This window comes from Mugil cephalus, chromosome 10 (assembly GCF_022458985.1).
Source record: "Mugil cephalus isolate CIBA_MC_2020 chromosome 10, CIBA_Mcephalus_1.1, whole genome shotgun sequence".
NCBI lineage: Eukaryota > Metazoa > Chordata > Actinopteri > Mugiliformes > Mugilidae > Mugil > Mugil cephalus.
In genome coordinates this window covers 2,043,873-2,071,411 of record NC_061779.1, presented here as the reverse complement: position 1 = coordinate 2,071,411, position 27,539 = coordinate 2,043,873, and the positions used below count along the sequence as shown (strand labels likewise).

General features: G+C 43.4%; 1 protein-coding gene across 2 annotated transcripts in view; it reads left to right on the top strand.

Moving 5' to 3' along the window:
- The first annotated feature begins 9,996 nt into the window (after positions 1–9,996).
- The window catches only part of rassf7a (Ras association domain family member 7a), a 33,610-nt gene continuing 16,067 nt past the window's right edge, over positions 9,997–27,539 (top strand). Inside the window, exon 1 of one of the 2 annotated variants that reach the window (XM_047596978.1) lies at positions 9,997–10,116. The gene's annotated coding sequence lies outside the window, so the exon portion shown is untranslated. Of the gene's footprint in view, positions 10,117–19,853; positions 20,177–27,539 lie in introns of those variants that run through there. The other variant, XM_047596975.1, reaches the window with a different exon arrangement.

Sequence of the window (27,539 nt, the reverse complement as noted above, 5' to 3'; positions counted from 1 at the left end):
CAGAGACCCCTGTTTCAAGCGAACCAGAGTACGATTGATCTTTCACAGCTGCTCAAACGAAGCGGACTATTGGAGGAAACCAACCCTGGTCCTTTTGAATCAAACCAAACAGCTCTGGTGTGAAAGCGACCTAAAAGAACAATGAAAATCAGTTTATAATGGACCAGACTGAACTAGCCTCTGACCCAAGTAAAAGCAAGAGAAAAAAGGCAGCACTTTGAAGCAGATTTAAAACAGTGGATAGCGGGACAGGACGTAACGTGGGACTATTCCAGAGCTTTGGAGCAGCAACTGAGAAAAAGCCTTTAGATCTGAGAGTTTAGACCTTAGTGACCTGGGGGCGAAATAAAAGACTGAGAGTCTTGTTTTAGAGCAACGACTTCGCTTTCTGGAAGAAGTTTATTTTAGTGTTGGTTAAGTCACATGTCACGTCACACATTTGATGATTTAAACTCAGAAAGACGGAAGACAAACATCTGAAGCATCTGAACTGTTCAATTCAGTTCAATTTTATTTATATAGCGTTTAATCTGACCGCTTTTTTCCAGTAATGCGTTTCTATTTTCAAACCAGTCATCAGATTAAAGTTACTCATCCAAGTTATTGTGCGCTACTATTTTATATTTTTGCTTTCTTCTTGCATCTCACTGAGTGATGTCACATAAACGACAAGTCACGTTTTCAGCATGAAAACAACTCATGTGCAACATCACACAGAGACACAAGCGTAAACAACAATGGAGGGAGGAGACATGTGTTTTAGCTGGAAATGCAGCCGTAGGCGGCGCTTCCAGGTGACGTCAGCTCCATTTGGCTCAGACTGCGACATCGGTTTGTGGTTAGACAACACAAGTTTATTTATTTTTCACAGTACGTTTGGAAGAGATATCTCAATAAAGTTTTTTATTTATAATTTTCCACAAAACACAAAAAAATAAGATGAAGGCACATTATTCATAAAAAATAAAGTAAGAAAATGACAAAATAATTCGAGTTCAATCCATTCATTTGTATAGTAGTTTTATCCTGAAAAAGATTAAATAATAATACAGCTTTTATCAATTTATTCAAAGAATAAAAAGACATAACAACCGCTAACTGCTAAAACCGATAACATCTCTTACACCTTCTTCCTGTTGTCCAACCAATTATAAAACGTGATTTTAGCATCCGCTACATCGCGAAGAACATCTGGAAGCGCCAGATACTCAACCCCGAGCGGATCTGGATCTTTAAAAAGGCTTAAAAGACTAGAAAGTCGAGACTATAAAGTAACTTGTAATCTATTTTTGTTACTTTTAAAATCAAGTAATCAGCAAAGTATCTGTGTTGGCTGAGCGTCAAGAACAATACAAATTATCTCAAGACGCTTCACAAAAAAAACGGTCTTAAACATAGCTGATGATGTTGTGTGACAGTTTGAGAGTGTTTTGTTGTTGCTGCTCGGTACTGTAACATATACTGAAACAGTACACGCTTGTGTTTCGTGTGATAAAAAGGTTTTTTGCAGAAACAATTAACCGCCTTCCGCTCTGAACATTTCTTCCTCATTATAGCTGAAATACGTGCTGTGACATGAACGGTATTTTGTCAGAAAGGGCCGTCTCCTCATGGCCTGCAGGAAGGACGTCTCAGTCTCTGATAAAATCAGATTAAGTTTGGAGAGACCAAGGGAGAGGGAGATATCTGTGGATTCTAGCTTATTCAAAATGATATACAGTCAGATTTCTATCTACTGCCATCTCATTTGATTTCCCTTGAACTGAAAAGCTTCACTGTTGACTTATTTTGGAATGAAATCAAGTTTTAACACAGGTGAACCACATCCTTATCACAATAAATAACATTCTCCAGCCTCTATATATACATGTTAGTGGTTACTGTTGCTATGAATCCGCTCTCGTGCCGTTCCTCAGAAACGTGTCAGCATTACTGAGTGATTAGTCTCCTCTCTGGTATTTTGTAGAAGCAAGCACGGACACACACATCTTTCAACATGTACTGCCGCATCTGTATGGCACAGGTGCCAGGTCATTACGCACAATAGTGAAAAGGAATGCATTCTAAGATAACAGTCCAGCACTTAATTATGGTGTGCATTCATTTTCCGCTAAACTGCATGTCCTCTGGCGGGTCATGGCACAGAGACATGCAAACTCCACATAGAAATTCCAAATGTTTCCCTGTGTTTTAGTACAAAGAAGATATTTATAAAACTCTTTAAATTTAATGAACTCGAGTTTTACAAAACAACCGGACATTTCTTAAGAGAAATATGTCCAATTTCGGTTTAGTTCTAGGTCTCATTGTTGAGTTATGTCCACAACTCTTAACAAAACTGATTAGATCAGACCCTCTGGTGGACCACTTTTGGCCCTCAGGACGTTATGTTTGACATCTGTGCCTTATGGTATTCAGCATTTCTTTAAAATAAACCAGAGAGGTGTTTATGTATTATTTTTGTGCAGTATCCTGTGCGGAAACACTTTTGTATTTAATGATAAACACAGGGAACTGCACTACTAATTACATCTTCAAAAATAACCATTAGAAGATAAGATTTTATTTGTCACATGCACAGTGAAATGTATTGTTGTACCTGCTGCCAGTAAATACACATAACCCTCAAACGTATATGTATATGTATATATATATATACATATACATATGCATATATGTATGCATTTTGCTTGAAAACAAAACTTTTATCTCCTTTTCTAGTGTACCTAATGCTGTGGCATGTTAGTATAGTTTTCAATATTTTTATTTTTTTTATTTGCACAGTTTGTGCTTTTAATTTGAAAACCAACCACCGGATGTTGTTTTATTTCTATTTCCTGTATTTGTTTGTGTGGCTACACGTTAGCGGACTTTTTTTCTTTTAACCTACGTCGAGTAGACACAGCCGAACAGAGGTCGACAACCAAAGCAGCTGTAAGTTATTTTAACACTATTTTTTTTATTTATTCTTAATTTCCGGTGTGTTTTTGAATTTGAAACGGGTTTGAACTGTGGCAAAGGATGCAACAAGTGTTGGTAAGTGAAGTGAGCTCAGAGCACCTGCAGCCGGATAACGACAAACACAGAAACTCAACCACTCTTTTATAAGTTGCTTTAATAATGTCGTTTTCTGTCGTGCGCTGATGATTTTATCATTAAATAATGATTTACTTACTTACAGCGTCTTCAGGTTCGAAATTTGCTCCGCTAACGTAAAACCAAATTAATTGTCGTAATACCGTAAATTACTGATTTGAGCTCGGTTATGATTTAAAAATGTTCATCTAATAAACCAAATGGTTGGTATTATTGTTAATAATAATAATAACGATAATGAAAATCAATCATTATGTCAGCAAAGTGTTTGTATCTCGTTTCAGTGTGAACAGTTATGTTTCCATGGTGATAGTCATAGAGGAAACCTGAATTATTTATTCAGTTTATTTATTTTTAATTTTGCACATGTCTATGCACAGCCTCAAATCCAAAACAAAACAGATCAATCACATCTTTTTTTATTTCATTTGCAGAAATAATAACCATCATTCATTGAAATGCACATCTTTTTTTAAAGTAGTCCCTGCAAATTCACGTTTAAAATGAAACCGTCGTGATATTTCTGAACCAAAAACAAGCAACTTCTACAAACTTTCTGATAACAGTTTGCTTTTTGCTTCATACATAACTAATAATGTGTGTAACTCAACTGGATGTGTTGGTGAATCATTCATGCTGCTCTTATCTTCAAGATGATGATGATGCAGCCAATGATTTATTTGAACCTTCTCAAACAGACTAAACCACCACAGGATGTGTTTTTTCCACGTGTTGAAGGAATGAGTAGCTCCTCATTACATAAGTTTGGGTTAAATAACTCGTTTCCAGCTGACGGATAATCACCCACGCACTTATTATCCAACAGGACGCTCCAAACTATTTGCTCAGTTAAATCCAGGTGGAGATGTTTTTTTAGTTTTTTAAGGCAGTTCTCACTTCACACTCACTTCCCCAAACATTAGGTACACAAGCGAAACTAAAATCTAACTCTTCTATATTCTAATGTAACAAAACTACACTAAATCTGCCTTCATGACCGTTGTAATATTTAGTTTGATTTAGAAACTTGTAAAAAAGGTGGTATCATTTGTGTGACAAACTGTACGATTACACAAAGCATAGAACTTAAAAACAAGGATACAAGGTCTTAGAAAATGCTTTCTAAGTATGCCTTGTATGTTTTTTTGTGTTTTCCACTGTTTTTGACCTGAAAGAGCTCCATCTTCAGCAACTTAGTTCTTATTTACAGACAGCCACCTATTTCTCCCAGTTTTTTTTTTAATAGAAACATTTGTCCATACAACACAATACATACACATACACAAGAAGTAGTAGTAGTACTACTACAAGCTGCAGCCTCCAAATTACAAAGACCCATTTAAATAAACACTTCTCAAACAAATCTGGATTTAGTGCTGGACTATTATTATTAAAAAGCATCCATTTTCTCTGGTGAACCTAATGAACTATTCGGCCACAGGTTAGAAATTGTCAGAATGCTTCACAGCCGGTTCTGGGATTGTTTTTTGGTTTTGGTTGTGTCTTTTTTTTCTGACTCATACAGTTTTAATAACTTACTTCTAAAGTAAGACATTAAAAAAAATGGCTTACTTCTAAAGTAAGCCATTAACCGAGGTCTTGCACATTAGAGGATGAAGAAAAATATTCAGCCACACAACAGGACAGTGAACAAAATACATAAATTAAGTTAGCAAATATAACAAAATGACAATAGGAATTAAGCAAAATTAGAGAGAGATAAAAACCTACAACGATATGTTAAGTAACCAAGAACCAGTATGATGTAAAGCTGCTCTGGTTAATTATTATTATCATTATCAACATTCCCCCTAAATAGAATCACAAGGTAAATCCCCAAAAGTTCCTCTGGTGACGTCCTGACCGCTGGACCGGACATGTTGTCATGACCCTGGACGTCCAGAGAAAGTCTTAGCGTGGAGATCTACCTATCGCAGCTGGTTTTCCCTTAAAGTGGACAAATTTTTGATTTTTTTGATGCACCAAGTGGAGAGAGAAGAAACTTAAACCAGTCTTCTTCTTCTTGTTGTTTCCAATCAGAGTTGCAGAACTAAAAAAAAAAGTTTCTCTCCATCAATGACTGGAATTTATTCACCTTTAAATGTCAAACAAGCCCACATGTTTTGGCTGCACATGCACAAAGAGGTAGTGTGTGTCAGTTTGTTTCCCATTCTCGTTTTTTTTTTTATATATATACTTCCTCCACTTCTTATCTGTTATTTGTGACTTCCCCATATTTAATGTCACTTTTGTTTCTTCCTTTTTCTTTTTGTTTCCCACTTTACTGATTGATTGAGTCAGACTTGTGACTTCATACTTATTTTTCATACTGTACGTTTTGAAAATATGCAAAAATGCGCCTTTAACCCTCTGGAGTCCAGGGCATTTTGTGCCGTTTTGAGCATGTATTTAATGTGTTTACCATGTTAAATTTAGTACCACTTTCTTTCATCGGCGTCTCCTCTACGTGGCCTAATAGTTGGTTGTCTCACACTTTCCAAATGTAAGCTCAGGATGGGTAATTTGCACATACAAAAGTTAAATTAATAGTAATCAAGAGATCACACGGGTGTGATCACAGCCCTTGGAGGGTTAATAAAGCATCCACATCTGCTTTTTAGACTCATGATCACCACATGACTGTCAGCGATGAAATTACACATCATTACCTGACCCTGAATGGCGGTAACAGAAAGTTATATTTAGACGACCAGTGGCCATGTAATTATCGAGTTTTTAAATCTTACGTTTGACTTCGTGTAACGGTGTAAATGTAAAGCTCCACAGGCTCCGTGTTTTTTGCTTTAATATCTCAGATTGTCTTAAGTAGAGGAACTTGTGCTGGTGCAGTTTAAGGAACAAAGCAGAGCGGGTTTTTGCACACTACGAAGTGTTGTTCCTCAGACTTTTGAAATGGATTCTGGTGTCATTTTATGATTAGCCCTAATCTCCAGGGTTGCATGTTTCCATCCGCAAGAATATCCAAACAATCTGCGGTAATCCTGCAGCCGCAACGTGCCTCTTATCTATTGACAAGCCGATGCAGGATTGTTAAGCCTCAGGTAGTCCTCTCCATTACCCCCTTTTGAAGAAAAATCAAAGATGGAGGCTTAGATATGACAATGCCGCCCATGCTTTGTATTCTCTGCTTTGTCGCCTTCTTTTGCCGAGACTCATTGCTGCTATTCTGTCACGATTTATGCTGTAGAGAGGTAATTGGGCCCCTTTTCACTCGTTTTTTTTTTTTTTCTTAGATCGAGACCTGAAGCTGGGTAATTTAGTGGCACCGGGGTGATGTGCTACAAGGCGGATGATTGTGTTCAAGTGTCCAATATATTCGTGAGGAAATGATAGATGTGTGATTTCAGACTCGGCGATAAACCCGTCTGAAATCATGGGCTGCATTGTCTCATTGTTTTGCATGGAATTTATGCTGGAAAGCTTCTACTATAATTTAGTTTACTGCCCTGAGCACGTGAGGGACTGCACACCAGTGACTGCACATTTTGATTTTGGACATTTATGTTTTTAAGGTGGAAATAACAGAGGAACTTGGAGAAGAGAATTTACATGAACATGCATGGTAAAGTGACTTTAGATTTTGGATTAAGAACTGTTAAACTGCAATTTCAAGCTGCAAGATAACACTAACCAGCAGAGCAGCGTCTCTCCCAAATGCATTTTTTCAGGTTTTTCTCCAGTCATCAGCTGATAATGGATCAGATGAATCACCCTGAGAGGGGAATTCTGCATCACTGGTTTCTGCAGCTCTGCTCGTTGGCTTCACTTGTCTCTGACATCTGCTGTGCTCTGGGGTTGTTTGTGTGTGTTTGTGTGTGTGGGGGGGGTTGTGTGTAGAGTATTTGGTAATATTTGGGCTGACGGTCACTACTACTTACTAAGTCTGGAAAACAGCAGATTGGCTCCTTTAAATAAGAGAGACGCTGGTCTGGAGATGGTTTAATTGACACTTGCTGCGTTTAAATGTGCAAAACCTAAATATCACAATAAAAAAATGGCAACCTCTCAAATATCTAAATGGCTGAAACATTTTTACGCTCTCATGAGGTGGTTTTTCAGATATCAAAGTGTATCGCAAAGGTGCAATGGAAACACTTTTTTAATTTTTCGCATTTCTTTGTCTCCGGTATCTTCCAGAGATGATGCAGGGGGTCATGTGACCAGTTCATCTGACGTCTGTGAAGCGAAACGAGACTTTACAAGAGTTACAGCTCATTCGCAAAACACCTTTCAGTGGAAACACATACCTTTTGCTTTTATTTTGTGAAAAACTCCAATGGAAACGCAGCTACTGATGCGGTCAAGTCATTGCTTCCACCGTTAACCTCCAGGACGGTGGTTTTCCTACGTGTATTCGCTTTGCTCGCCACCTCATTGCATACTTTCTTCATGCACACTCAGCTGCTATTTACACTGCGCTGAGATAACACTGCGTTTGTCCTTGTCACCACTTATCCATCTGGTTTGTTAATCTGTAATGTAACTCCGGTATCACCTTGGTCTGCTGCGTTAGCATTTGTTAAAACCCAACATTCTTTGGCGATGAGCGTCTCCTCCGAATATAAAATGGTTGCTGGTGGATGCTCCAGGAAATGCCCTCATGTTTGGTAAGTTTTTAAATGTATTTCTGAATGTGCACCAACATTCGGCTCATTTCCGATAAACGGACGTATTAAAAATGATGGCTGTGCTATGCAGTGCCTCTCCAAATACACAGTATATTTCTGTTCACCCATTAGAGAAACTGCAACGATGAAGAATAAATTGTGACAAATTCCTTCTAATTAAATCACGATGGTCAATATGAGTTGAATGCAGTGTAGGCAGAGTGTTTTCCACTCGGCCTATAAATAGCCTAATATTGACTAGGAAATGTTTGTGTGTGCCAGCTGCTGATAGAGTTGTACCTTTACTGTCCCACTGGGCTGCTCAGCTTTGTTGTTTTTGGCATATTGTAGAAGATCATAACCAGCCTGTTGTTTGTGAAGACGGGGGCAGCGAGGTAGATAAATAGTTTATTGGATGACGTCAGATTTGTCCGGTGACCATAGACTGCGTAAATATAATCCTTTTCATTGGCCAGATTGAATTTTCTAAGAAATATACTCGTGACATAAGTACTGAAATTATTGTATGTGAGATTTCTTTCCCAGTTTGCTCAACATAGTTATTTAACAAGAAGAAAGGACGAAAGTGAAAACAGGTATAACACAGAGAACAGTTGTGTAAATGCTGTGGTTGGTTGGAATTCTCTACCAGTTCATATTGGTCATTAAAGTAATACAAATGGGTTCAAAATGCAGTTAAACAGTATCTTTTAGTATTTAATGAATCATTATTTAACATATTTCACATAATGTATAATTGTATAAAGTCATAATTGTACATATAATGGTCAAAATACAAGGAAGCCATTTCAGATAGTAAATTATGCTTATAAATGTGATATTTATTATTGTGTATTAATATTACATTATTTAAGGTCGCACTGAAGTTAAGGGATTTGTTAATCTGTAATATCTGTTAAATAATGGCCATGAGATTTTCCTCTGTGTTTTAATTAATAAGGGAGCTGTTGTCCTCTAGTTTTTGTAAACACTGATCACTACGGTCTGTGGGCGGAGCCACGATATCGATGCCCCGCCCACACTTCCTCCCGACTCGCTCGCGTTTTCGTTAAATCAGTACTACACCCTCCTCTGCCTCCACAAAACTTTCTTTGTTTGTTTTGTCTTTGTACAAATCTTGTGTTCCACTTTACAGAGCGGTTGGCATGGCAACTGGTGGTCGCCATTACGTCATCAGCGTCGACTAACGAATTAAAACTAAACTTATCCGAAACAGATTGCCACCTGGACATTCATCAACATTATATTAACTATCTAAAATGGCAGAAACCATCCTTGGAAATAAATAAATAAATAATTTGACGTATAGACCCTTTCACAGCTTGTAAACAATGTGACGTGTTTTGAGGGGCGGGGCTTAGCTGGAGGCAAAACATCTCAAACACGCTGGTAAACATCGGTTAGCATATTTCAACTGACTGTTTTGGCAAGAATGGACGAGGAAAACGCATATTTTAGAGAATTTACGGTCCCTGAGACCGTGAGTGTTCGTTCATTCATTCATATTCAAAGACTCTATACTCTCACTCACTTTAGCTCCGCCCCAACACAATCCCCATGTCCAGTGTGCGTGGCGTAAAGCTGATCCAACATGGCGACTGCAGGCTCCGCCCACTCCGGGCTTAATTTTTGAGGTTCAGAATCCAGTGGGTGATGTCAGGATGGATTTGTCCATAGTTTATACACTCATTGGCTTTAGTTTGACCCAAGACTCACCCACTAACATGGAGGAGGTGGAGCTTATGGGCTATATGGCAGCCTCCAGCCACCAGAGGGAGCTCTTCTTGTTTTTATCTTCCCTTCAGAGGAGCCGTTCCACCATCCGTCTTTATAAAGTCTATGCTGCTCACCTGACTCTGCAGCAAAACAATGTGGCCCAGTGTGTAGTTTCTTTTCCTTCCTGTCATTGCCTCTTTATATATTATTCTTTCCCTTATCACCACCCTCCACCCCTTTTATTTTTATTTTTATTTTGTATTCTCTCTCTTCCCTCCTCAGTCAGGATATAAGGGAGTGGTGCTCGGGCAGTCATGTGACTTTTTTTTTTTTTTTTTTGTTTGTCTGAACACAATTGCCGGTGTTTGCCATTGGCCGTGTTTTTCTTTTGAAAGAGCGTTGGTTTCCCGGGTGACGGGGAATGGCGGCACCACTTCACTTCTTCTTTGCAGCCTCCCCCCTTCCCTCCCCTCCCCTTTGTGTTGCCTCCTCCCCTCTCTGCCTCCGTCTCTTCCCCCCAGGCTGTGGTAGGATCAGGTAGCCTTTGAGCCGGACACACAGACTGTGTGACAGCGTTTTCTATCTCGCTCTTCCACCTCTTCTCCTTTTTCCACCGGGCAGACGGACGCACAGACCGGCAGACGTCAGGCAGTCGGTGAGTGAAGCAAACGACCTTGTTTTTCTCCCCCGTTTCCACCGTTTAGTTTGCACTTTTTTTTATTTGTTTTATAGCTGAACACACACGTGTTTTTTATGAGTGATACTGTGTAAACAAAACCGTTTTCTTTAAACTTGGGTATTGGTTAGTTTTTGTTTATTTGACGGATGCTCTTGTCTCGTTACGTTAATCACCGTGGTAACGTTGTTTGATATGTATAAGGAGAATGTTTGTTAGCATGAGGCTTATGTGATGACTTGTGTGTTTGCTTTTGGGACAAGTTTGATTGATTTGCAACAGTCGGGGAGCAGACAGAAACAATTAGACTTAGGAAGTTGGCCTCGTCTGTTCCTTCCGAATGAGCAGCGCAGGTTGTTTCCTCTTAAACTCCTGCCGCCTCGGATTGAAACAAACACACAACAAACAGCTTGTGCACGGAAACGCCGACAAGTCCACGCACGGGCTGGTGTTGCTGTGTTCTGCCCAAGACAGTCACACTGTAAACACTGTACGTGGAGAGAGATGTTATGTGGCCTCTTGGGGTTTTGATGGTGTCATGGGAACACGTAGAAAGACACTAAAAGCAAGTGTTGACTAGTGGTGACTAGAGAGGATGGAATATCAGTGAGATTCAGTGAGTTGGTGTGAGAATAGGCACATTTTTTAAAAATCATTTTTCAAATTAAACTACCAACCATAGACTATATATAAATATGCGTTGCCACTTTCGTGCATCGGCTGAACTGATGCTATTTTCTCTGAGATACTGGGAGATGCGCCATCTGAGTCTGATCAGTACGGGTTTTGAGGGAGGAGCCACGATGCCGATGCCCCGCCCACAACTTCCTCCAGACTCACTCGTGTTTTCGTTAATACTTATTAAATACTAATTAATAATACGCTCTGCTCTGCCTCCATCATAATCAAAGATATGTTTGATTATACGCTGCACTTATGTTTTTAAAAAAAAAAATAAAAATTCTCTCATGCTCCCATTGGACCACTTTATATAGGGGTTGGCATGGCAACTGGTAGTCTAGCTAACTAAAACGAAACTTGAAAATGATAGACAGCATCCTTGAATTTTTAATGACGTGTACTTTAGTGTTTTAATTTGGCCCAAAGTCCTGCCCACTAACATGGAGGGGGTGGAGCTTATGACCTATGCTGCAGCCGGCCACCAGGGGGAGCTCTGCTCGCTTTGGCTTCGCTTTAGAGGAGCAGTTCCGCCTTCATGCAGTCTATGGGAACAACTAATTTTACCTGAGTGGCAGGTGAGGCAAACACAGACTTCCCTGCGAGTAAACACTGGCAGCGCACCAAAATAGAGACGAGGTAGTTCCTAGGTATCCATAAAATCAGTTTATACCTCGTGTCATGTCAGTTTACTGACTATAACAATAATACAACGGACTGCAGCCAAAACATTTAATGGTTTATTGCTGAATATGTCATTGCAGCAACAGGCTAACAACAGCAACGGAGTAGGTGCAGTTCAGCTGGAGTTCCTCACTACGGGTCTCATCCAAACCCAAAATACATCTTTGGTTGTTTCTAAAACATTTGGGAACGTACAGGAGGGTAACCTGTAGGTAAGCGGAGCCTGGATTTTTATTGGCTATTGTTCTGCATATTCCCCAAATGTCTGAGACAAGGTGAGTTCAGGAGACGAGGATAGTGGCAGGCAAACACAAAACGTCTTAGAAACCTTGATAAACCAAAGGGAGTTTTTAAAGTCAGCCTTAATAAACCATTTGCCGTAAGCCGCAGTAGTTGCCCCCGTGGTTATATTGTGGTGCTGCACTAATCAAGCACGGTTCGGCTTTTAAAACGTCAGTCACAGTTTAGTCTGACCCACGACATTATCCAGGCTGAAACTGATGATGCATTACATATTTATCTTACCTGATGAAGTGTGTGCTGCAAACACAAGAGCTGTTGATGATTGTCTCTCTTCAATCCTTTCGTGCAATCGCATTCAACCAAAGTCGTCTGCGAATGGCAATAAAACTTCGAGTTAGTGTTTTACAGTGACAGCATTCGCCTCAAGCTTCCCTTTGTTAGCTAATGTCACAGTGACGTAGGCCATGACGGGGTCTATTGTGTAGTGTTTTAGCTTGACCCATCCACTAGCATGGAGGAGGTGGAGGTTATGGCCTATATTGCAGCCTCCGGCCAACAGGGGGAGCTCTACTTTCTTTGGCATAGGTAAGCAGAGCCTGCAGTGTCCACGTTTAACCAATTGGCTGTTGGTGATGAATGAGTCTCTTGATGTGAGGACGCGTCCTAAGTCATTTATCCACAAACACAATTAAACTGAATTTTCTGCAGAATCTTCAAACGTCTGAGACAGGGTGAGTTCAGGAGACGGAAAACAGGTTGTAAAATTGTTGACTAGTGACCACACAGCAGACGTCAACACTTTCTAGAAACCTTGATATACCAAAGATTTTTAAAGTCAACCTTTATAAACCATGAGGAGCCTTAAGGTGCAGTAGTTGCCCCTCGGTTATGTTACGGTTCTGCACTAATCAAGACCAATAAACCACGACCGGGATATAAATATAACAAGACGAAGACGAAGACGGCTGAAGACTCAGCAGCTGTGCGTGATCTCTCGTCCTCTCGTCCTCTCGTCCTCTCGCCGTCGCACAGACACAATGAGGCTGTTGTGTTTGGGAGGTGGGTTGTGTCCTTTCTGGCCCAGTTTTCCAGCCTGAAGTGGTGGTGCCTTTTTTTTTCGAGTGTCCCGTCTCGGGCTCCGACCAACCAGGTGGTCCGCGCTTGTGTTCGGTTGCCGCGGTAACGCTGCCCCTCCCTTCAGGTGCACTTTATCTGATGACCCGGAGGACTCTCTCTCCACACAAACACACACAAACACACTGGTGCATCTGTTTGCCGACACTTGACCCCGTGTAAACAAAGAAAGACGTGTTTGTCGCTCCCAGAAATGTGTAAATGTGATATGATTAACGCTGCCGTACTGACTGTTTATAGCAGCATGTCTGTACTCTGTTGTCGACCTCAGACCGCGAGGTGAAGAGAGCCCGTGGCTCGTATAAACCCATTCGTCAGGGCTTGTTAGGATAATTTTGCCTACTTATGTTTAGTACAGGAATAGCATTTCAAGTCTATTGTTACCGACAGGCAAGTAGATTTGATTTAAGGGCTCCGTGGATTTTTTAAATTGCTGTTATGAATGTTTCTGCATATCCGATCAATTGCCTGTTAACTGTTTGAAGACCTGTGGAGCAGGAAGCAGGAAGCCGGGCCGGGGCGGGTGTCATTGATCCCGGTGTCGCGCTGCTGATGCAACCAGGAGGAAACTGGTACCGAGGCCCTTGTTGTTGCCTCTGAATCGGCTGCCATGATGTCACCGCTGCTGACCCGGCAATCCTAACATTCCTGCATGATGGGGGTTTTCAGCGCAGACGTGGAGGGGGCAACATGCGAGAGAGAGACGTGGGAGACGTGGACAGACCTGGCGCACATATGGCCTTTGTCTAAGCAGTGATTAGTAATCTGGCATATCCACCAACACGCACATACGTCATTAATTCAGCCTCACGCACGTTGCCCACTCCAGCCGCGCACTCAGATGCTCCGCATCCCGAATGAAGATGGTAATGGTGGTCTCACCGGCCTCGTTAAAATTCAAACATGTCTTTAAGTGTCTGCACTTGAAGTTCTGCCGAATCAATTTTGCATTCACCCCGTGCCTTTAAACTGTCTCTTGTTAGGGTGGTATGATTAGAAAGTTCCAGCTCCATTATGCGCTCGTCTCATCACGCCTCGGAGTGTGCGTCCGTGCGTGCATGCGTGCATCCCATTCCTGCTGTTTGTGTACGTGCCCATAGCGTGTGATTGCAACTACAAAAGACTTTCTTGCTATAACACGGCTGCAGCTTTTCTTTGATCCGGCGAAGCCACAGAAGGGGGAAAGATGACAGGCCGCGATGCGGTGAAAGCTTTTAAACGCTGTTGTGGCTGCAGGTGTTTGGATAGCCCCTCCACCCCCCGGTGGAATAGAGACCAGTACTGTAAACAACGTTGAGAGTAGCAGGACAGAAAATTGAGGGTGGCATCTCGGTGTGCGCGAAGGGACAAATGGAAAAGCATTTAGACGCAGCAAAAAACAGATGTGAGAAAACGTTTCGAGCAGCAAATAAAAGCTTGTGGAGAAAGGTAATCGACAGACAGACACGCCGGGCGCCGGCGGGTGTTTTCCGGGAGGCCTCTCCCTCTCACACTGTGTGGGGCTTAGAAAGCTTTTGTTCACCTCTGACCTCTGACCTGCACCCACCTGATAGCTCCCCCGTCACTCACCCAGATCTCCCATCCGTCTACTGCTCCTCTCCACTGGGCTTTGTATTTAATGAGCTCACCATCTCACCCCAATTTCTTTTTTATCTCGGCTACTTTGCTCCCTCGCAGTGTTTTGTTTTGACCGACCGACGCCGCTGCTTCGCTAGGACCTGAGGCCGGCACAGAGGAACCCACCGCATGTCGACTTACTTCTTTTGTTCAACTTGTACTATATGCACGGGATTGAAAAGCCAAAGGTCCTACGGCTTTCCTCCCCAAACCATCCAGCCCCGGTCGGAGCCTATTTCCATTTGCTGATAGGGATAGCACAGGGCTGCACCGTGTGACGCTAATGGTGCAGCTTTATCTCAAGAGACAGAGAGTGACTTTACATTTAGGAGCAGGATGAAAAGGCTCCAGCTTAGGTGGGGAGGGAGGACGGAGGCAGGAATCTCTCAATCGTTTCGGAGGCACTACTTCCAACAAGGACAGTCTGGCGGCTTGTGATCTCGCTCCAAAATGTATTTCCTCTCTAAAAATAGCCTTTCATATAGCCCCCCATCAAAAATGCAATGAGGCCGCGTGAGAGGTAGCGACGTTTTCTGAATGGTGGCAACTTTTATCTGCAGCCAGTCCCGGCTGGTTCTGAATAAAGAGGGGAGGGAGGACGGGTGCCAGAGTGAAGCCAAAGTCCCTGAAAAACTTGGAAGCTGCTCAAGGCGACTGAGATTCTCTCGTGCTTTGTTAGGGCAGCGTGTAAAGAGTCTTCGGGGAGGAAGAAATAAGCCGTCTGTCTTTTTGTTTCCTACGTCTAGGATGTGTCTTCGTCTCTGGAATACGATGCTGGTTTATCGGCCGTGTATGTGCGGATCCCGTTGACCTTCTCTTCCTGTCGCTTCCCCTTTGTGCTCACTTGTTACCCTTCACCCTCGCAGTGCACTATTAATTGCTTTCGTAGTTATTTGTGAAGGGGATAAGACGGTGGCATGCGTTCGTTTTCAGGCCATGAATCATCCCGTGAGCCAGGATTCCGGGAAGAAAAACAAAAGTCTTTGTTCTTCATGTGGGATTTTTTTCTATATTTACATCGCGAACAGGGCAATTACCTTCGCTGGCGAAACCCATCGTGTGCCTGTCATAATGATACACAAGACGTAGCTGCACGACTGCAGCGACAGCCACGGCCCGACCGCGGTGAGGCAGGAATGCTATACTTAGGCACGTTTGGCACAAACAGAGCACTTCTACCTTGCGTCGCTCGCCATCGGGAATAGAAACCGACGTCAACCAAAGTTCAGGATTTTGTAGCTTGTTTGGGGCGTCTGGAAACGGAGCCGTCCCGGCGTTTTCCCATCCCATCCACCGTCCAGGTTTTAGCCTCGTTGGCCACCTGTTGAAAGCTGTTTCCAGTGAAAGGCTGAATAAATAGAGAGGAGAAGGAGTGGGGGGTTCCAGCAGGGAAGATGGGAACGGGCTTTTAGCCGCAACTTAATGCTATTCATTCTCGGTGAATAATGGCCAACAAAGACACTATCAGCATGTATTCCCCGCGCTCTCTTTCTCTCTCTCCCCTCCACAGAAACAATTGAACCGCTGCCAAACCCAACTGGCCTGTTTCTCAGTCTCAGAACCATCCTCTTGTCTCCTCTGAGCTGAGTTACGGCCCCGGCTCGCACACCCTCCAGACAGATTTACACCCACCCACTTGTTTAGGTATTAAGTGCGTACGCAGAAAGGTGACGATTGAAAGCCACCGTGTGAGATTAAGAAGCGCGTTTTCAGGTTTTTTGTGCAGCGGGTGATGAGGGATAAAGACACACAAATTGGGGCTGGGTTTTCCTTTCTGACAAGTGCAGGTTTTTTAAAGCTTTTTAAGGCCTCATCTTTGTTTTCTTGAGCTTCTTTCCTGAATTGGCAGGGAGGGTCGGGGGAGGAGGAGGGAGGAGGAGGAGGGAGGAGGAGGAGGGATGGGGGTTGGAAGAATGTTTGAGTCGCACACAAAAAGAGGGATGATATGTGGAGTTTGACAGGAGGAGGGGTGGACGAGGAGGAGGGAGCAGCAGTGGGAGGTGCCGCCAGGAATGCCTGGAAGGTGTCAGCGATTTGTGGGAGGCTTCGGGCCGATAAAAACTCCACATCACAACGCTGCTGCGTCCGCACCGTCGGACGAACTTGATGCTGGTCTGTGGAAAACACAAGCCTGTGGTCAAACGGAGGCCGTAACTTCTCCGCGACCCATTAAGTGTAGATGCTTTTTTAAAATGTCCTCGGGCTTTTCTCACCGTGGCCTTTTGGTGCCTAAGCACCGCCTCGGGGGACTCTTCCCCGCACTTTTGTTCAAGAGTTTGGTTTCAGTGATTTGTCAGACAACACAGCCTCTCAGACGTGCCAAAAGCTTCGCTTTATCTACAGATCAGTGAACCAGTTTTTGCGTCGATGCGGACTCGGGTCTCGGCGGGGCCTCGTGCTGGTGACTCAGCCCCCGGTTTAAAAAGCTGCAGCGTTCTTCCACTGTGGTCTTTTGTTTGCATCATTTAATTCATCGAATTAACGCAAATTAATCCCAGACGTCTATTTTTGGAGCTTCTGCTTTATACGACGTGCATGCTGGTGATTAGGGGTCGTGGCCGCGTGTCCTCATTAGTTTGCTCAGAAAACGGCCTGACGTCAAACAGAGGCGAAGTGAGCGCAAGGTTTTGCTGATTGCTTCCAATCACTGTTTTTATGTGGAGTGGGGTTGGAAGTAAAACGTCCTTTTTGATATTTTTTGCTACTGCAATTAAAAGCACTTATTCATGCACGTTTAGTTTCGACTTTTTGCTGTGAAGCTTTAACACATACTGTGACATCAGGCGTTAAAATCAAGCGTGTGTCAGGAGATCGGTATCAGGGCCGGTGGATCCGGCTCCAGCCAAGTCCCATCTTTTGTAGTTGTTTATTTTAAGTCATAAGCCATAAACCAAACCCATCAAAACTTCCTCGTCTTGTGTTTTAATGGTGGTTTAACCAGCGTCAGAGCTGCCAAACAACAAAGACGGAGAAGAAACTAAACTTTTAAACTTTAAACTTTTCATGATGCTAATTCTGTAAATTTTTTTATTACACTTTTTATTTTACTTTGATCTAATCTCATTTTATTTTATGCAACAAAGCTACAGTGACAAAGTTATTTCCCTCGTGGGTCATTAAAGTCTGTCCAAGTCTAAAGAAAAGAACATTTTATTATCAGAACTTGTGAAGAACAGTTTGAATGGATAAATAAATATAAAATAAATAATAAAACGTGATAAATATTAAATCCGACCAGAAACGCTTCTAATTGTTATTGTAATTGGTAAATGTTAGCGATTAGCATGGTAATATTTAAGCTAGTTATCCTAGCGCTAGCCTAAATTTAGCCTTTACTAGGTCTTGTTTATTTCACAAACTGGTCATAAACTAAATAATAATGAGCTGTGAAGTATATGCGCTGTCAGCTCTTCACTTAAACTTTGCTTTGTTTGTCATAAAACAAAAAATATTCCAGAGCCTTCAGTAGTTTATGGCATTCGATGACCAGAACATTTCTATAGAAGAGACCTCAGGTTTTCTGCAGCGACGCTACGAGCGACCCTCTCCACACTACGTTAGCTTTGACAACCTTATTTATAGGGAACACAAGGAAGATAAGAAAAAGCCTTTATGAATCTCCAGGGGAGGAAATTTTGTTCATTCCAGGTCTGATCGGGACTCAAATCGGCTGATACTCGATATTAAAAGATTGTTATCGGGTCAGGGACACGTGCCGATGTATTATCTCACGTCCTTGACAAGAAAGACGAGTGAATCAAAGATCAGTTAGATGTTAAATCAAATGAGAAAGACTGAGTAGTCGCACAGGAGGAGACCAGAAGTCTTATCCAAGGTTATGACACGTCACAGAACTGCAAATATTTATGTCAGCGTTGCATTTGGAAAACAAAAAAAAAAACAAGGCGAATAATTTAAACCTTGAACGGAGGGAGATGTGGAGGCAGAGACAGGAGAGATGTTAATAGTGAGCAGGGTCTGACTCATGCTGAGGGGCTCCCACACATTCTGCCCGACCCACCGGTAAAACGAGCCTCAGCCGAGTGTTTGTGGCCACGAGAGGCACAGTTTAAAGGTTGGAGCGTTGCTGCAGGGCTGGACGGTAAAACCGGTTCATACCCAATACCGGTATTATGAATTATTTAATGTACGACGTGGGACACGGAATCTGGAGATTCTCCTGGTTTCAAAAAATCTGACATCGACTATTTTATGGAAGTGTTGTCGGGCTAAATTTGCACCACTTTTCATGCAATAAGTTCACATGAAACATTTCTCACACAAAAGTAGCTGCACATTAGTAACATATGAATGGAAGAAGCTGCTTCTTGGATCAGCGAACCTGTCAGCCAATCAGAAATCAGTGTTTTTTGTCGTCAGGTGAAACACAAATGCTGCAAAATGCAAAGAGCTTCCTCGTTTCATTTATCTGTCCTGAAAGTCGTAAATAAAACAGTTCATTTGGTTTAAGGGAATTTGTCCTCTGTTAGAGTAATATACTGATAAACATCCTGCTCATTGTGACATTTGCTCAGTAAAAAGTTCTGTAGCTCTTCTTCTTTGTAAACAGCTGGATTTTCTGGGGCCATGCATTTTTAAAATAGTTTATTAAATCGAGTTACTGCAGTAATTCTACTCTCAACTAGTAGAAAATGTTGCAAACATGTGATTCATGAAATGCATGAAAATAAAAATATCTTGATATAGATTTTTGGTCACGCCGCTCAGCCCTACGTTGTCGTGTAGCAAACCTTGTGTCCAATTCCTGCAACTTCCGAGGCTTTACTTCCTTTTATTCGGCCGTATGAATATGTCGGTGCGTTTGCTCTCTGGGCCCTCGACCTTTTTTTTTTTTTTTTTTTTGGCACGGTGCAGGGCGTTGTCCAACTCAAACACCGACGCTCTCCAGCAGCACCTGGCCGGCCGGCCGGACTATGACCTCATTCCAGGAAAAGGAAGAAAGAAAATCACCTGACGAGGCTCGTTTGCGTAATCAGCTGTTCACGTAACCGGAGGCTACGGTGCGGACGCCTCAGGGGTGCAAACTTTAAGGCTGCAGAAATGTGAAATGTTGCACACGCGTGCACGGAAGTAGACTTTTCATACTTCTTTCCTTGTCACCGGGACACGCAGAATGCAAACAGAACAGCTGACGCTGAGAGAGGAGAACGGCAAAGGCAGAAAAAGTACCTGAAAAAAGGGGGAGGTATCTGATCTGTCAGCACAGAAAAAAAAAAAGGAAAGGGAGGAGGGGAGGAGGAGAGAGAGAGAGAATGAGACGAGTGACTTGAGAGGGTGTGTTTCTATGTGGGTGAGAGACACGGAGGAGGAGGAGGAGGAGGAGGAGGAGGAGGAGGAGGAGGAGTGTAGAGACCGGGAGACGGAGACAGACGGAGAACTCCAGCAGTCTCTCAGATCTTAGCTGTGGTGAGGACGCCCGGCTGAAGAGCATTCCTGAGGCGGCCGGAGACGAGAAAGAAAAAAGGCAGCAGAGGAGGCAGAGAGCTGAGGACAAGGAGTCGAGACATCCTCCCTTTAAAAGCGTCTTCGTGACCACGTCTGACCTCGCGTTCGCTCGTTCGTTCACTCATTGCCTCGCACAACAGCCGCACAACCGGCTCAGTCAGGAGTAAAGGATTCCCCCCCACGAGTGAGACGGAGGAAATTTGAATCTTTGTATTCGGTGAGTGTGAAATACTTTTTTTTGTTTTTGTGCGCAGGGGAGGGGGGCGAGATTGTTTGTTCAGACTGTCGTGGTTTGAATTCCAGCGTCGGGAAGTTGCTCTGAAGTTCTCTCGACTCAGTCTTCTAGTTGACGTTTGTTTGCTTGTAGTTTTGAGAGAAAAAGGATCTTGCGTTTGTGTGTCTTTACCTGTTGAGCTTAAACTCATGTGATCTGTCTGAGACAAAAGGGAATCGAACCTGTTTGGGTTAAACTTTTGTTTTTGTGTTTAGAAGGCAGCCTCCATTATTTTTATTATTATTATTTAGGGTTTTAGGGCTCTGATCTCTCCGTTTACCAGGCTCAGACGTTCATTCACGGAGGAGGTGGGCAGAGTTCAGCTCTCTTGCTCCTGCATCTCCACTGCCCTGAAGTGTAACGCAGCCGAGCCGCTCTCAGACGGCCCATTAAAAAAACACCGACTTATCATTATGCGCTGCTGGCATCTTATTTAGAGACTCCCGGCGTGGAATGTGTCTGAGAGTGGAGCTCGTTAGCGTTTCTATATCTGTTCACCAATCAGGGCCATCGATCGGAGCCCACATACATGCAACACAACACAACACAACACGACGGGAGGTGACTTATTTATTTGTTTTTATTTGTGGGATTTATACTGAGTATTTGCTCACGTGTTGTAGAGAAAAGAGCCAAAGTTTGACTCACGTATCATCACTTTGACTTCGCTGTTTTTATTATGTTCAGTCATTGTTGTTGTAGTTTTTCAGCTGCATACACGGGCAGTGAGAATCCCTTATCGACCTCACCTTTACTCATTCAACAATGTGAATACCGAGTACTCCGCACTACGGTCTGTGTTATTACTGTCATTAAAGCGCAGGGAGTTTTACGAGTTCTCTGATACACAGAGAACAGGGAGGATGATGTGGTAGCGACTGAAAGAGGCGACATATTTCACCTTTTAACGGTTTTAGATCCCTAATTACGTGCACTAATTTGCGTTGGTTTGCGGGCGATTGACTAAATGACAGACGTATGCGTGAGCTGTTTGCGTTCACCGTTGAGACGCGTAAACACGTTATGGAGGTAGAGCAAAAAAATACATCTGAATATAATTATAAGACACGACGCAGGCAAATAAAAGAGGCTCACGCGACGGAATAGCCACTTAGAGCACGGTGAGCTCACATGAAACATGCTAATTATGTGTTTCTTGGATCCATAAATAAATAAAAAAAGGTTTAAAAAGAATGTTCTTCATGGGGTTTGGTTTCAAAATGAAGTGTACGCAATTAGGCGCAGGACAAACCGCTTGCGCATCCTTTTGAGATGTGTTAAATATAGACACGGTTTCTATGAGCTTTCCAGTTTGATAAATTAATATATTTGCATTTTGCATATTCACTGAGCAACTTTGCACCTTTGAAAGACGCAAACCTTATCGTGCGCTGTCAGTAAATCAGTTTGTACGTTTTTCTGGGTTTGCACAAAGTTTTGTACATGCAAACGTTTAGTAGATTTGGCCCTTAAACTCCAGCTAACACAAACACAGTGGTCTCTTCTCTGGTGCTGGAGAAGAGTCATGGTTGATGGTAAAATGGCATCAAAAAACTTAATTAACTTAACCACCTTAATCCAACTTTAACTGGACAAGTTAAACGCATGTAAACACGTTACTCCGACTAATATCGGAGTTTCTCCTTATAGAGATAATGAGATTGGAAATCGATTTTCACCGCCATGTATTCGCCTTAATTGGGGTTAAACTAGACAACATGTGTGCACATGCTCCACAACCGCTGCACAGGCTTATGACCCTGGAACAGAAACTGTCAGAAACTCCTCGAAACATGTGTTTTTGAGATGAAAAAAGCTGAACTATTGTCCATGTTGTTGTTGCTGTTTGAAATGCTGATCTGCTCCGTGAACGACTCCAGTTGTTTATTATATGACGTATTAAGTCGAACGGAAACGGGGCCTGATTAACCCGCTGAAAAGACCCGTATCGCCACCTAGTGTGGAGGAGGAGCAGGACACGTTCCCGTCACTTATTTGATTTTCTCCGTTGCACGATTTTTCCGAAAGTCGTATTTTGAGCCGTGCATGCGAACGAGCGCTCAGACGTGTCTTATTTCCTAACACGTGATCGAGCCTGTTTAGCATGGAGAGAGCAGCGCGTCCTCAGAGAGCGGTTTCTTGCCTTGTTCTTCGGCGACGTTATTTTTTTACTGCTCGTTTGCTGCTCGAATACACAGATGGACGCCTCTTCTGGAATAGTCTGTCTGTGTGTCTGTCAGCTCGCGTGGCAAAGCAAAGGCAAGTCTGCCCGTGCACAGTGAGGCGTCTCGTGGGATTCTTGATGGGAAGTTTCTAAGTCATTCTTCATGCTGTGAAGTGACTCCATTTCTTCCCCCTTCTTATCAGCAGTGTTTCCCTGCTCCTGCAGATGCACTCAGGGCCGGTGGTAATTGGAAAACGCTACACGACGTTCAGCGTGATGCTGAAATAATGTTTTTCCGTGTTGTTGTTGTTGTGAGTAATTTTTTCTAACCGCCTCCGTTTCGCTGCGTCGTCGCTCCTCGTCGCCCCTCTTCTTGTACTTTCACATGCGTCCTGTGCAATGTGACGGAAGGCAGCGCTCACGTCGGATCCATTAGGGATGAAAGCTCGCTGCAGTGATAAAAGATTGATCCGGTCCTCCTTTGCATCACATCCACATCCCTCACGCCCCCCCCCCCCCCCCCCCCTGCTCCTCCATCCTCCCTTCGCACCCCGATTCCAACCCAAAGTCAGCCCAGTTTATCGTTCATCAAATAATCTGCACCCTTCTAAATAAATCATCCCCAAGTTTACCGCGGCGGCACTTTATCCCACAGGGTTTTATAAAGGGGAACATTTATTTGCTGTACTCGGCTACAAGTCTCACTGATGCACGGGACATATTTTTTCTGCTCACCAAATTTCCTCAACAGCACATTTTTCAAAAATTGGGACATTTTTTTTTTTTTTTTTTTTTTTTTTTTTTTTAGAGCATCTCCTTCAGAGTTCTCGTTGTACCAAGAAGGGTAACATGTACTTGGCCAGTGCACCCAGTAAGAAACTGGCAGCGAGCCCGGTGCACACAGGCCTTTCTTCACCTGTTTTCATCCGAGGAGGCAAAAGGCAAAACACAACAGACCTGCAGTTTGTCAGCTGAGAGGCTATAATTACTGGAGGAAGGAGGGGATTTGGAGAAGGAATTTCACTGCGGTTCTGTTTTTAGATCTGGTTTAGTAGCGGCACCTGTAAAGGTATGCGTCTTCTGATCTCAGCTGGAAGTTTGAGACACGTATCCCTAAGGGACTGTTTTTATTGCCATCTGCTCAACATTGTTTTTTTGTTTCTTTTTGTCTTAAATCATCAATGTTTTCTGTCTTCGCTCGTCCGACGTCTGCAGGTCGGAGGTTGCGTTAAAGTTGGACGTGAGTGAATCCTGTCGTGTCCTGTCTGAGTGAACTCGTGTCACCTTCAGCTTTGCTGCGAGGCGACGTACATTCGCTGGGGTCGTCCACGTCCCCGTCTCTTTCTTTCTCTCTAACCGCGGCTCTTAGTTGCGCCTTGTGTAGCGATTGTAGCGCGGTAAACATCTCCAGCCTCCCCCCCCCCCGGGGACGGTCACGTGACTCCGTGCGCCTTTGTGCACATCTCTGGATTCAGCAGCAGCAGCAGCAGGTTGTTGCCTTTGCTCAACCAGCCATACTATGTGGAGTCTGCACACACAGCTTCTCTGGGCAGTAAATAACAAACACGGGGCCTCGGCCAAGGGACCTGGACAGGGCTGGTTGTGGTTGGAGGGAGGAGGGAAGAGGGGGGTCAAGACGCCAGCAAGAAAGAGAAAACGTCTGCCTCAGGGCTCAGAGATACTAAATCAACAGACGGGAGGAGGTGATGGAGGCAGGTGGATGTGACAGGCCCGTCCCTCACTCGGCTGGTGAACCTGTTACCGGCTGCAGGCGTGTTTGATCAAGCACATTCCAAGCAAAACAAGCAAATGTTGATCGTGGGTAGAGTCGGGGCTTGAGCAGAAACGCACACACACACACACGAAAAAGAAAGAAAACACATGTTGCACGAGGGTTTTGTTTCCTTAGTGATGATGTTTCGTGTGCATTAGCTTTAGTTTCGATTGATTAAAAGGCTCAAACGCTGAAGTGGAAGGACGGGTCTCTTCTTTTACAGGTTTTATAGGTTTTATATGCTGTTTAGACGTGTTTCCCCCCCCACAACCCCGGGACAAAGAGCCCGAAGCGGACACTTTTTTTTCATCCGTAGAGATGAACAGATAAGCCCTCATATCCTCGGTGTCAGATTACCCCTCTCCTCTGCGGTTTAAGATGTTTGACTAAGAACTGGTCCTGCTCCAGAACGCAGATTTCCTGGGTAAAAAAAAAAAAAAAAAACCCTTTGCAAGTTTTTGTTTAATCAGTATCATCATGTCAAATCTCAGAGTTTGTCTTTTAGGTTTGTGCTGCCGTCTCCATCCTCTCCTTCATCGATTCGAGTCTCCCTTCCCCCGGGGGGGCTGCGAACATATCTCTCACATGTAAACTCAGCAGCAGCATCCCTGTCAGTACGTATACGCTGCCGTATCCATGCCAAACATCACCCTGGTGATCTCGTGGTGAAAGGCGAAGGGATGTACACACAGATATACTATCTCTGTCCCAAAAAGCTCCGTGAGGATACTGGGAAACCGGCCGTAAATCTGCCCCCCCCCCCCCTCCTCCTCCTTTATTTATTTACGTCACTAATCTTGACCGTGCCGTGCACACATCCTCTAAACGCGCCGCCCCTGACAGGCGTTATCGCCGCTGCTCCTCAGAGTAATGACAGGGAGAGAGGGAGAGTCATGTGTGACAACTCCCCATCGAACCATAAATCAGAGCCAACGAGGGGCCCACCCAAGCCTCCCCATCACCATGCGACACGGACATTCCACTCTTTATGCGTCTTTTTAAGCCGATGCTTAATTCATCACCGGAGAAGTGAAGCCGAAGCAAGTGGAGCGCCCCCTGGTGGCTGGAGGCTGCACTGTAGGTCGTAAACTGGCTTCGGTCGTTTTTGCCATGTTCAGGTTTCGTTTTGGTTCATTATTTGATGCTGTAAATGCAGGATGTGGCGTCATGGCGACCACCAGTTGCCGTGCAACGTGCAAAGTGGCAAAAAAACCATTTCCTTGTGAGAAAACGTGAGTTAGTCGGGAGGAAGTGTGGGCGTCGCACGGCTTCACTCTGGCATCAGTTCGGCCGACGTAAGGAAGTATTTATACACACTCTTTGTATGTATTGTGACACCGTTTAGTTTTCAGTTGGTTTGCCTCTTTTTAACCTCATAAAAAAAAAGTCTCTTAAGTAACATGGGAGCTGGTATTAAAAGATTTCATACCACACCCAGCCGTCTACGAGTTTATTGTCGTCTTTTATTTAGGTTTATCCTTCGATATTAGTCAGCGCACACCCAAACTTTAATTTAAATAAGTTCTTGGGTGTCTTATTATTATGAGCTGGATGTTGTATTGCTCTTTATGCTCTCGTAAAATACGAGACATCCTGTTTCTCTTCACAATGCTTTTATTTGACTTGTTGTTGTTGTTGTTTATTTAAAATACGGCCGTTAAAAACCGGACACACATGAGTCCATTATCTGTAGATTCACAACCTTTGTCAGATGAATTTCCGTCGTTATTACAAACAAAACAAAAAACATTTATCTGTTTGTGACTAGGTTTCACATGGTTGTGCTGCGGTAGGTTACCTGAAGGTCTACGCACACACAAAGGCCTTTGGTTCACACAAAACAAGAACTAGCTAAAAGTTCAGTTTGTGCAGATTAAAGTTGCAGATGGTTCAATGAGGAGCTTCCAGCTGTTCTTGTTCAACAGAATCTCTGACTTTTGCCAGGATCTGTCCTGCTTTTTTAAAAATAACTCTAAATGGCACATGGACTGACAGCTGTTGCACAACTTAAACAAATAAATATGTATTTATGTTCCTGAACGGGGCTGAAAGTCTTTATTTTGAGTGAAAAATCACCTCCACGGTCACAGATGGAATAATTACGAGTTGAGTTCACAGAAATACGAACGCCGCTCGATGAACCCAGCGCTGCTCCTAGGTAAATATTGAGAAGTGCGAGGGGAGATTGTTTTGCATAGAAAATGACCTCAGCGGTGGAGTCGCATGTTAATCTGCACAGCTGGTGGCTTTCTCTCAAACCTCATGGCAGCCGCTCAAAGATCGACACGGTCAGGAAGCCTCGCGTTCGGGTTTCAAAGACGAACCTAATCACAAGCAGCGGCGAATGGTTTGAATTAGCTACAGTTTTCCTCTAATGTTCGTGACCTCAGATCGATGTCTCGGGAGGAAACTGGGTGCGATTCTTCACATTCATCCGTGAAAACATAAATTTGACAGACAGGTCGGCTGCTTCTTCTTCTTCTTCTTCTTTTTCTTTTCTTTTTTTTTTGGGGTTGGAGTCATGCTTTGTTTTTGAAATGTTACCGGTCAGGACCTACACAAATATCTGCACCCGCTCTGTCGTGGATTCAAAACTGCTTCATGCGACAGTAAAATTAAGTATCACGTGGGACTGACCAGGAAAGTCTTTAGAGATTTACGACGCACACGTGTACAGTGCATTGCATCATAAATTGCACGGATTTAAATTACGATCAAAGTCCTGCACCAGTCTCAGTCCCAGACAAAATAGCTTCCCTTTGGACTTCTGCATTAACTCTAGCGCCTTAACTGAGTTGCACCTCCACAAAAATCTGATGGAGACCACGAGAGCTGTGATTGGTCCACTTGGTTGTAGCGTAGTTTCTGCTTTATTGTTTCCGGCTGCTTCTCCATTTTGCAGTTTTTTGAACGGATTGTTTGTGTGTCCGTAAAGATGGGACACATCGAAGAAAGGTTAAACCGAGGAGGTTCAGACACGCAAACAGTCGCACGACTCGTACTCTGCAAAAGTTTCAGTCGCCACCGTTGTTAGCCGAACAAAAAATGAGAGCGCACCAGTAGAAATGTATCGCACCATCGCAGTTCACGTCTCCCTGTGTCCCGCTGTGCTCTAAGAGAGCTTTAGTCGAACCTTTTCAACCGTGTGACTTGAATTACATTCGGTTTCGTGGCCGTGCATCGGGAGTGTGCTTCAAGAAGTTAGCACTGCAAAAAATTAAAAATTAAAAAAAAACAAAAACAAATAATTTAGCAGACATGGAAGAACCTTTAAATTACTAATGAGTTTAGCCTCAAACCTTTGACACTGGCGGCGTCCGTGCCAGTGAGAGCGGATTAATCAGTTTAGTCCAGAACTAACTTCACAC